At 38.7% G+C, this 12,354-nt stretch overlaps 1 long non-coding RNA gene across 1 annotated transcript in view; it reads left to right on the top strand.

The window, feature by feature from the left end:
* LOC132540733 (uncharacterized) overlaps window positions 1-12,354 on the top strand; it is a 698,115-nt gene that overhangs the window by 265,280 nt on the left and 420,481 nt on the right. The gene's annotated exons all lie outside the window — the stretch shown is intronic.

Below are 12,354 nucleotides of genomic sequence, written 5' to 3'. Positions count from 1 at the left end.
TTATAGTAGTCAATTGTATGATATGTATCATAACTCTTTTAGTCATTCATCTACCATTTGACATTTGGGTTGTTTCTAAGTTTGAGCTTATTGCAACCTGTGCTGCTAGGCATATGTCTATGTAGGTCTTTTCAATAGGTATTTTTGATTTTCCTGTGTATCCCCAGTAGAGGGATTCCTCGGTCATAATGTAGGTCCATTTTTAGTGTTCTGATGAATCTTTAGACTGTTTTCCACAAGTTCTTGTTCAGTTTACATTCCTATCAGCAGTGTAGGAGAATTCTTTTCCTCTCACATCCTCTTCAACAGTTGTTGTTTTTTGTTTCTAATGTATGGCATTATCACAGGTGTCAAGTTGTAGCCTTGATAGATAAAGAATGTATATAGCACAACAGAATAAGGAATTAATAAAAAGTCAACAGCTCACCAATAACCCTGATAGAATTCAGGAATGCAACAGATATATAATTCTGTATGCACTACCATATACTCTGAAAATATTAAAAGAAAATCATCTATATCCTAAAAACACAGTTAGCCAACTTTATCATCATGTAAAATGACCAGTTTCCAGAGATAATAATAACATATCTCACCTGTATAAGTATACTTGCTTTGCTTTGTATGCAACTCAGGTTTGAACTCAGCCCCTTCCACATCTACCACATGGAAGAAACTTCAGTGTGCTGTGGTGTTTTACCCTCTCTTCCATCTCTCTCCATATATATATCAGCCTATAGTAAGAAGCCAAAGTGAATATTTTTTTTAAAAAGATCAATTTCCTGTATCATATATTTCCAAAATGTTTCCTATGCAAGAACATATTCCACACATGTAAATGAAACCTAGAAAATTAGATAAGTAAATTCAGGGAACAGGTATGCATTATAGAAGAGAATTGAAAAAAATCTGATTATGATATAGTAACGGGAAGCTTTAAGAGAACAGTTGTTTTAAATAGAGGAAGATAAATTACAAGCTCAGTATGAAACCTGAGGATAAATTTCTCAAAAAGTATATGCCAGAAACAGAGTTGCTGTTTACCCAGTAGAGTGCATGCTATAGCTAAAGACCTTAGTTCTGACCTCCACTGCCACATGAAAACACCACTGGTGACACTAGGGAATTCCAATAGTGGTGGAGCATTGCTGTCATGTCTGGTCTTCTCTGGCAGACTTTTTACCCTTCTCTTCTTTCTTTCAATTAAAGAATGACAAAATTGACTCGGAAAGGACACTCAGCAGTGAAATTGCACCTGCATAATTCATTCCCTGTGTAATAATAAAACAACAGTAACAAGAAAGACTATATCTAGGAAAAAGAGAGAGAGAGATGGTACAGGGAATTTTAAGTGGTATAAGAAAGTTTGGGACAAAATAATTTGGAAAAATAAGATGACCAAGATAAAGCAGAATGGAAAAAGACATCTGAAAAAATAAAAACCCCAGTATGCACTCTGATTTAGTGGTTAGCAGTGTTTAATTGTATTATCAACAGCATTAGCTGCACTACTCATCTGTGATAATATATATACTAAACAGTCTTTTTGTTATGTAGTGGTATTTTTATGTACAACACTAGAATTGGCTTAGTGGAAGAAAACCATGTATGGCTGAGGATATATTTAAATATTTATCTTTCCTACAAATCACTCATCTTAGGGGAGGGGGCTGGAAGGTGGTGTGCCTTGTTGAGTGCATGTTACAATGCCCAAGGACCTAGGTTTAAGCCCCAAGTCCCCACCTGCAGGGGAAAAGCTTCACAAGTGGTGAAGCAGGGCTGCAATTATCTCTCTGTCACTATATCTCTCCCTTCTTCTCAATTTCTGGCTGGCTGTATTCAACAAGTAAATAAATATATATTTTTTTCAAAATCATTCATCATGAAATAGATTAAGCATTAAAATAAGAATGCAATGCTATTATTTAGTTATATACATATGTACATATATAGTCTACACACATATACACACAAACACTCTTCCAACAGAGATACATGTCTAACTGCTTTTAATGTTTACTCTGACTAGAAAGAGGATTTATTGATTAGAGAGAAACTCATTACATGTCTGCACCTGTGATCGAAGGGAAGGGAACAGATTTTTTATCAAAGGCAACAGTAATGCTGGAAATGGAGTCTTTTAGACTAAATTGAGAAAAGAGGTGCCTGTAGATGGAATGTTTAATATTTTTAAAAGTAATAGTTTTAATATATCAAATATATATATATTGTAATTGTTTCCCTTTCTTCTTTTTTTTTAAATTTTTTATTTAAGAAAGGATTAATGAACAAAAAAATAAGGTAGGAGGGGTACAACTCCACACAATTCCCACCACCCAATCTCCATAACCCACCCCATACCATGATAGCATTCCCATTCTCTAGCCCTCTGGGAGCATGGACCCAGGGTCGTTGTGGGTTGCAGAAGGTAGAAGGTCTGGCTTCTGTAATTGCTTCCCCGCTGAACCTGGGCATTGACTGGTTGGTCCATATTCCCAGTCTGCCTCTCTCTTTCCCTAGTAAGGTGTGTCTCTGGGGAAGCTGAGCTCCAGGACACATTGGTGGGGTCTTCAATCCAGGGAAGCCTGGCCAGGATCCTGGTGGCATCTGGAACCTGGTGATTGAAAAGAGAGTTAACATACGAAGCCAAACAATTTGTTGAGCAATCATGGATCCCAAGCTTGGAATAGTGGAGAGGAAGTGTTAGGGAGGTACTCACTGCAAACTCTAGTGTACTTCTGCTTTCAGGTATATATTTTGCAGTAGTTTGTGGATACGTGTGAATAAGCTCTCTCTCACAGAAACTGGTGTATATCTAGATTGTGGGACTTAGTTAGAAAGTGAACTACCTGAGATGAAATTAAAGTGTACTATAAAAGGAAAGGTCTCACCCAAGTAATGAAGCTGAAGGGTGGTCATTCCACACGTGAAGTCTCTGGACACAGTCTGAGGTGAAGCATGTTGAGGTGACAATCGTTGCGTTGGTTAGGTTGTGATCAGCAGATGCAATATTATTTGGTTTGGATTGGGAGATGCATACAGGAAAGTGGGCCCTATCCAAGGGTTCCAGGACTGGGGGAAGTAGGGGCTCTATAGTGGAGATGTGAGGTTCCTGCTGTCTTAGGGTTCAAAAAGACAATCAATAGTTAATGTTATCATCACATTATTTGTTAATTGGGTTAACTTTGAAAAGTCCTTTTGTTATGGATTGCTGTACAGTATCCAGTATCTTGTATATAGCTGTGCTATTGGATGCTTCTAATCTACTTGGTCTAGGCTTTTGAGAGAGTCTGCATATCAATTACACAGCCTATATATTAAAAAGATTCAGTTTGTGTTTTGAGAAACTTTGAGACATACGATTGATTTTCCCCCTCTCATATTAATTAACTACTGATTTATATGTCTACATTTTGCTAGGAGTGTACATAAACACCATTCCCACCACCAAAAGACTGTGACCCATCCCTCCCACCCACTCCCAGCCCCCACTGGCCCAGGAAGCTGCATGTCTACCCCTCACCACTGGGTATTTACTTTGGTGCCCTACTTACAATTTGATCAGGTCCTGCTTTTAGTTTCCCTTTCAGATCTTCTTAGTCAACTTCTGTTGATGTGTGGGATCATCCCATACTCATCTTTATCTTTCTGACTTAGTTCACTTAACATAATTCCTTCTATCTCTGTCCAAGATGGGTCAGAGAAGGTGGGTTCATTGTTTTTGATAGCTGCATAGTATTCCATTGTGTATGTATACCACAGCTTTCTCAGCCACTCATCTGGTGTTGGGCACCTGGGTTGCTTCCAGGTTTTAGCTATTATGAATTGTGCTGCTATGAACATAGGAGTACACACATCTTTTTGGTTGGGTGTTATGGAGTCCTTGGGGTATAACCCCAGGAGAGGAATTACTGGATCATATGGAAAGACCATGTCTAGCCTTCTGAAAGTTTTCCAAACTGCTCTCCACAGAGGCTGTACCAATTTACATTCACACCAGCAATGTAAAAGGGTTTCTCTGTCCCCACAGCCTCTCCAGCATTTGTTGCTGCTGTCCTTTCGATGTATGCCATTCTTACAGGAGTGAGGTGGTATCTTAGTGTTGTCTTAATTTGCATTTCTCTGACAATCAGTGACCTAGAGCAGTTTTTCATATGTTTGTTAGCCTTTTGGATCTCCTCTGAGGTGAATGTTTTGTTCATATCCTCTGCCCATTTTTGGATGGGGTCATTTGCTTTTTTGGTGCTAAGTTTGCTGAGCTCTTTATATATTTTGGTGATTAGTTTATTGTCTGATATCTGGCATGTAAAGATCTTCTCCCATTCTGTGAGGGGTCTCTCTGTTTGTTTAAGAGTTTCTTTGGATGTGCAGAAGCTTTTCAATTTGATGTAGTCCCATTGGTTTGTTTCTGCTTTTGACTTCCTTGCAATTGGGTTTGATTCATCAAAGATGTCCTTGAGGTGTAGGTGGGAAAGTGTTTTACCAATGTTTTCCTCTAAGTATTTGATTGTTTTTGGTCTGATATCTAGGTCTTTGATCCATTTGGAGTTGATTTTTGTTTCTGGTGAGATAAAGTGGTTCAATTTCATTCTTCTGCATGTTACAACTCAGTTTTCCCAGCACCATTTATTGAAGAGAGCCTCCTTTTTCCATTTAATCCTTTGGGCCCCCTTATCAAAGATTAGATGTCCATAGATGTGGGAATTTATTTCTGGGCTTTCAATTCTGTTCCACTGGTCTGTGTGCCTATTTTTGTTCCAGTACCATGCTGTTTTGATGATGATGGCTTTATAATATAGTTTAAGGTATGGGAGTGGGATGCCTTCATTTCTGTTTCTTTTCCTCAAGATGGTTTTGGCAATTCTAGGTGTTTTCAGGTTCCAGATAAATGATTGTAGTGTTTGTTCTATTCTTTTAAAGAAGCTTGGTGGAACTTTGATGGGTATTGCAATAAATTTGTATATGGCTCTGGGGAGAATATTCATTTTGATGATATTTATTCTTCCAATCCATGAGCATGGGATATCTTTCCATTTCTTGGTATCAGTTTCTATTTCCTTGAGTAGCGACTCATAGTTTTCAGCATACAAGTCTTTCACTTCTTTGGTCAACTTTATTCCTAGGTATTTGATTGATTTTGCTGAAACAGTAATTGGGAGTGATTTCTGTATGTCTTCTTCTTCAGATTTAGTGTTTTCATAAAGAAATGCCACTGATTTTCGTACATTGATTTTGTAGCCTGATACCTTGCTATATTGCCTTATAATTTCCAGTAATTTACTACTGGATTCTTTAGGTCTTTCTATGTATACTATCATATCATCTGCAAATAGTGAGAGCTTGACTTCTTCCCTTCCAATCTGTATGCCTTTGATTTCTTTCTCTTGCCTGATTGCTATGGTAAGAACTTCCAATACTATGTTGAAGAGTAACGGTGACAGTGGACAGCATTGTCTAGTCCCCGATCTGAGGGGGAATGCTTTCAGCTTCTGTCCATTGAGTATGATGTTGGCTGTAGGTTTGCTATATATAGACTCCACTATCTTGAGGAATTTCCCATCTATTCCCATTTTTTGTAGAGTTTTGAGCATGAATGGGTGTTGGATTTTGTCAAAGGCTTTCTCTGCATCTATTGAGATAATCATGTGGTTTTTGGCTTTGCTTTTATTAATGTGGTGAATGACATTGATTGACTTACGGATGTTGAACCAGCTTTGCATTCCTGGGATGAATCCCACTTGGTCATGATGAACAATCTTTTTGATGTGTTGCTGTATCCGGTTGGCCAAGATCTTGTTTAATATTTTGGCATCTATGTTAATCAGAGATATTGGTCTGTAGTTTTCCTTTTTTGTTCTGTCCCTATCAGCTTTTGGTATCAGGGTGATGTTGGCTTCATACAAAATGGAAGGGAGTATTCCTGTTTCTTCAATCTTATGGAATAGCTTAAGAAGTATGGGTATTAACTGTTTCCTGAAAGTTTTGTAGAATCATTTGTGAAGCCATCTGGTCCAGGACTTTTGTTGTTGGGGAGATTCTTAATAACGGTTTCAATTTCTTTGTCTGTGATTGGTGCATTTAGATTTTGTAGTTCTTCTTGGTTCAGTTTTGGAAGTGCATAGGTTTCTAGGAATTGTTCCATTTCTTCCAGATTCTCTAGCTTGGTGGCATATAGTTCTTTATAGAAGTTTCACAGGATTCTCAGGATTTCTGTGGTGTCAGTTGTGATATCTCCTCCATCGTTTACAATTCTATTAATTTGAGTCTTCTCTCTTTTTTGTTTGGTGAGTCTGGCTGGGGGTTTGTCAATTTTGTTTAATCTTTCAAAGAACCAACATTTGGCTTCATTGATCTTTTGTATGGTTCTTTTATTTTCTATGTTGTTTATTTCTGCTCTAATTTTAGTGATTTCTGTCCTTCTGGTTGCTTTAGGGTTCCTTTGTTCCTCTTCCTCTAACTCCTTTAGGTGTGCAGTAAGGTCGTTCATTTGCGTTTCTTCTTGGTGTTTAATATGTGATTGTATGGCTAAAAGTTTCCCTCTCAGTACTGCTTTAGCTGTGTCCCAAATATTTTGATAGGTTGTGTCTTCATTTTCATTAGTTTCCAGGAACATTTGAATTTCCTGCTTGAGTGAGTCTCTGACCCATTGGTTCTTAAGGAGCGTGTTGTTTGGTTTCCAAATTCTGTGTCTTTTAATAATTTTCCGTTTGTTGTTAAATGTTAGTTTTAGTCCACTGTGGTCTGAGAAGATACTTGGGATGATTTCAATGCTCTTGAATTTATTGTTGCTGTCTTTGTGGCCTAACATGTGGTCTATCCTTGAGTTTGTGTTATGTGGATTTGAAAAGAAGGTGTATTCCAGTTTTTTGGGGTGGAGGAGTCTGAAAATGTCCAAGAGGTCTAGTCTGTCAATCTCTTCATTCAATTCTCTTGTATCTTTATTGGTTCTCTGCTTTGTTGATCTCTCTAAGTGTGAGAGTGGGGTATTGAAGTCTCCCACTATTATTGTATGACTATTGATGTATTTTTGAAATTCTTTCAGTAGATGCTTAATGTATTTATATGGTTCCTTGTTGGGTACATAGATGTTAATAATTGTTAAGTCTTCTTGGCTGATTGATCCTCTAATCATTATGTAATGTCCTTGCCTATCTTTTATTACTTTATTTATTTAAAATCTCTCGTGTCTGAGATGAGAATGGCTGTTCCTTCCCTTTTTTGTGGTCTGTTAGCCTGTATGATAGTTTTCCATCCTTTCACTTTAAGTCTGTGTTTATCTTGTTGTGACAGATGGGATTCTTGCAAGCAGCATATGGTTGGGTTATGTTTTCTGATCCATCCCCCCACCCTGTGCCTTTTGATGGGTGAGTTTAAGCCATTGACATTTATTGATATTATGGATTCAATGTATTATAGTGCCATTTGTCTAAAAAAATTGTTTGCTCTGATATATTGCAAGCATTATAGTGATGTTCTTGTTTATAAAAGGTCTTTTAGTACCTCTTTCAGGGCAGGCTTGGTGATAGTTGCCTCCTTTAACTGTTGTTTATCTAAGAAGGTTTTGATCCCTCCATCTAGTTTGAATGAAAGTCTAGCAGGATATATTATCCTAGGTTGAAACCCTTTTTCATTCAGGGCTCGATAGATATCTTGCCACTCCCTTCTGGCTTTTACAGTTTGAGTGGAGAAGTCTGCAGATAATCTTATGGGTTTTCCCTTGTATGTGACTTTTTGTTTCTCTCTTGCAGCCTTTAGGATCCTTTCTTTATCCTTACTTCTTCTCATTGTGACTATGATGTGTCTTGGTGTCTGCAGGTCTGGGTTGATTCTGTTTGGTACTCTCTGGGCCTCTTGAATCTTGATATCCTTTCTGTTATTCAGGTCTGGGAAGTTTTCTTCTATTATTTCCTCTATAATGTTTGCTTCCCCTTCCTCTCTTTCTTCCTCTGGCAGGCCAATTATACGAATGTTACTTCTTTTGAGATCATCCCATATGTCTCTGTTGTTGTTTTCAGTGTCTCTCAATCTATTTTTAAGCTCTTTCACCTCTTTCTATGTTTTCTCTAACTCATCCTCTGTCTGACTAATTCTGTTTTCTGCTTCTGTTAGTCTGCTTTCCCTTACCTCAGCTTCTTTCTTCATTACTGCTATTTCAGCTTTCAGTTCTCTAATTGTCTCAAGATAATCAGTATTTTCCTTGGGGGTCTCAACTGTTGTTTCCCTAATACTGCCATTCCTTTCCTCCAATGTTGTTTTCATTTCTGTGATTAATAAGTTTATTATTGCTTGCATACTTTTCTTATCTATGGTTACTTCTGGCTGATTTGTAGTTTCTTCTGGGCTCTTGTCTTCATTCATTGGAGTAGCAGTTTTATTTGTTTTTGATCTACCCATTTTTGTTGATTTATGTGTTTCTTTTTTTTATGCTCTGTTGTTCCTCAGTTGTTGTGTCTTGAGTACAAGTAACACTGTACTAAATACCTTTATGACAATTGCACTCACCAATCTCTGGAATTACAGTAGTAATTGAAGTAAGTATTGAAGTAGTTTAGTCGTTACCAGTTAGCCAAACAATTTCTCCAGTCCGTGAAAAAATAGTAACCAAATGCCCGTGAAGAAAGAGAAAAGAAAGAGAGGATAGCAAGAATAGACAGTTATGCAAATCTACTATCCACTGTTTATTCTAGGGGTAACAAGAGGGGAAAGGGAACTAGAGCAGAGATACACACATATAGAGTCCACTATGAGTCAGATTTCTTCCCCAAAATAATTCACAAATTCAGAAAGGCAGAGAAGAAGGAAGAAGTGTATGACAAGATTAAAAAAAAAAAAGAGAGAGAGAGAGACAAGAGAGAGAAAAGGGAGAAGATAAGAAAATGAGTTGTAATTAAAGAGCAGTGCAAGGAAATTCCCAAATGTGTATCAGTGAATTCAAAAAAGCACCCTGTTTGGTGGTGTGGGGTATTCTGCTAGGAGCTGGTCCCCAGTGACTGCTTATGGGGGGGGGGGAGGTATGCTTGAAAATTAAAAGGAAGAAAAAAGAATTTCTTCCCCTACTCTAATTCTTAACCCAAATTAAGTTATAGTCACCTCCTTGGTGTCACCACTAGGACCCCTTATTGGCTGGCCTGCTAAAGGCAGAAAATCCTACTGTTTCCAGGAGATGTGTTCGGAGCTCAGCGGCTAGCAGCTTCTCAGTCCACCATCTTCCGGGCAACCCCCCCCCTCCAGACTTTTTTAAAGGATTTCTCGAAAATGAATACTAGCTCCAAGTCCTTTGATCCAATGAGAGCTATCCTTAAGAAGTCTTTGGATCCGCCCTCAGTGTCGCAGTGGTCCCTGGAGACTACAAAGAGAAAGCCCCCGAGCTATAGTGCTCCCTCCGTGTCCTCTGCCGGCCACCCAGCAGCTCTCTGCAACCGGCGGAGGAGCCGCCTTCCTGGCAGAGGACAATGCCCTGCGTACCCGCCTTGCACACTGCTGCCTGGGAAGTCTGGAGCAGCCCGCCCGCTAGTCCATGCCACCTTTACTCTAATTCTTAACCCAAATTAAATTATAGTCACCTCCTTGGTGTCACCACTATGACCCCTTATTGACTGGCCTGCTAAAGGCAGAAAATCCTACCGTTTCCAGAAGATGTGATCAGAGCTCACGCTGCTAGCAGCTTCTCAGTCCACCATTTTCCTGGAACCTCATATCAAATATATTTTAAATAGCTTTTTTGAGCATTTCTAATATGTAATCTTGTAAGTAAAGCCTATTCTACCTACAGAAATTTTAGACCTCTATGCAAGAGTCTTATTTAATTATTTGTTTCATTAGTCAGAATTCAATGTTTTTAAATTCCCAAGGCCAATATACAGAAGTAGAGAACTACTTTGTTTTTTTAGGTTGTCACAAACAGTGTTTTCTGTACCAGTGAATACTTACACTGAAAAACACAATATCCCAATAAAGTAAAATACTTCATAGCATTGGAAGTTTCTTTTAAAATTTGGTTAATATAGTTACTGTCAGTTGACATTTTCAGTGAAGATGACTAACTGGCTTGCTGTGGAACATATGTTGTAATACTACTTTTCATTGATTACTTAAATTTTAATAAGAATTAAAATAAATCAGGGGCTATAGAACATATGAAAAGCAATGCAAACAATGAATGTTTTGAAATGTGCAATTTGACAATACTGCTGAGGAGCAGCATGTTGTGATGTTTAGAATCTCTTGTTCAAGTCCTGGCTTTGCCATTCTAAGCTGTAGGAATTGAACACTTTATTTGATTTTTCTTCACCTCAGTTTCAACATGCATAAACAGGAATAGTATTAGTTTCTGTCTCACAGTGAGGATATGACTATTTGATTAAAAACATGTAAAGTATAGGGAGAGTGTCTAGTGCATGAGTAGGCATGACAGCTATCATTATTGCTTATTTAAAAATGTTTGAATTTAGTATGACATGTAAGAAGTCCTGTTTAGGATGGCTTATTTGATCTTCATTACTGTGTGTATAATTTGTTTCTTTTTATAATTCTATTATTTTATCATTAAGGGCTTAATGATATATAAGACAGTTGTCATTGAATACAGTTTCTTTTTTTTTTTGCTTAGTACATTTTAGTTATTTATTTTTTATTAGCGATTTAATAATGATCAACAAGATTGTGGGATAAAAGGGGTACAATTCCATACAATTCCTACCAACAGAGTTCCGTATACCCTTCCCTCCACTCTAAGGGTTCCTTAATTTTTTTTTTTAAAGGAGACTTTAACAAAACTGTAGGATAGGAGGGGTACAACTCCACACAATTCCCACCACCAGGTCTCTATATCCCACCCCCTCCCCTGATAGCTTTCCTATTCTTTATCCCTCTGGGAACATGGACCCAGGGTCATTGTGGGTTGCAGAAGGTGGAAGATCTGGCTTCTGTAATTGCTTCCCTGCTGAACATGGGTGTTGACTGGTTGATCCATAGTCCCAGCCTGCCTCTCTCTCTCTCCCTAGTAGGGTGGGTCTCTGGGGAAGCGGAGCTCCAGGACACACTGGTGGGGTAGTCTGTCCAGGGAAGCCTGGTCGGCATCCTGCTGGCATCTGGAACCTGGTGGCTGAAAAGAGAGTTAACATACAAAGGCAAACAAATTGTTGAACAATTATGAACCTAAAGGCTGGAATAGTGCAGATGAAGTGTTGGGAGGTACTCATTGCAGACTATTGTGTACTTTTGCTTTCAGATATATATATATATATATATATATATATATATATATATATATATATATATTATATATAAATATATATATAAATATTTTTATATATATAAATATATATATTTATGTATACGTGTGTACATATGCTCTATCTCAGGGGACCTGGTCTATATCTAGGTTTTGGGACTTTGTTAGGGTTCCTTTATCCCTCTGGGAGTATGGACCAAAGATCTTTACAGGGAGCAGAAGAAGGTGGGAGGTCTGGCTTCTGCAGTTGCTTTTCTGCTAGATATTAGAGTTGACAGGTGAGTACAATTTCTTTCTTTCTGTTCTTTCTTCCTTCTTTCATTCCTCCCTTCCTCCCTTCCATCCTTTCTTTCTTTCTTTCTTTTTTTTTTTTTTTTTTTTTTATTTAAATTTTTAATTTAAGAAAGGATTAGTGAACAAAAGCATAAGGTAGGAGGGGTACAACTCCACACAATTCCCACCACCCAATCCCCATAACCCACCCTCTCCCATGATAGCCTTCCCATTCTCTAGCCCTCTGGGAGCATGGACCCAGGGTCGTTGAGGGTTGCAGAAGGTAGAGGGTCTGGCTTCTGTAATTGCTTCCCCGCTGAACATGGGCGTTGACTGGTCGGTCCATACTCCCAGTCTGCCTCTCTCTTTCCCTAGTAAGGTGTGTCTCTGGGGAAGCTGAGCTCCAGGACACATTGGTGGGGTCTTCAATCCAGGGAAGCCTAGCCAGCATCCTGGTGGCATCTGGAACCTTTGCCGACGATGCTATCAGAGCACTCGCTGTTAGCGACTTCTCAGGCCGTCGCCATCTTACCTCCCCCCTCTTTCTTTCTTTTTTGCCTCCAGGGTTATCGCTGGGGCTCAGTGCCTGCACCACAAATAAACTGCTCCTGGAGGCCATCTCCTTTTTCCACTGTTGTTGGACAGGACAGAGAGAAACTGAAAAAATAGGGAAAGACAGAAAGGGGGAAAGAAAGAGATACCTGCAGACCTGCTTCACTGTCTGTGAAGCAACCCCTCTGCAGGCGGAGGAACTCCAACCCATATCTCTGAGCCGATCCTTGTGCTTAGCACTATCTACACTTAACCTATTGCGCTACCACCAGCTGTTTCTTTTTATTTATTTATTT

This window comes from Erinaceus europaeus, chromosome 10 (assembly GCF_950295315.1).
Source record: "Erinaceus europaeus chromosome 10, mEriEur2.1, whole genome shotgun sequence".
In the NCBI taxonomy this organism is placed as follows: Eukaryota; Metazoa; Chordata; class Mammalia; order Eulipotyphla; family Erinaceidae; genus Erinaceus; species Erinaceus europaeus.
The sequence above is the reverse complement of the archived record's forward strand: the minus strand, read 5'-3'. Positions and strand labels throughout refer to the sequence as shown.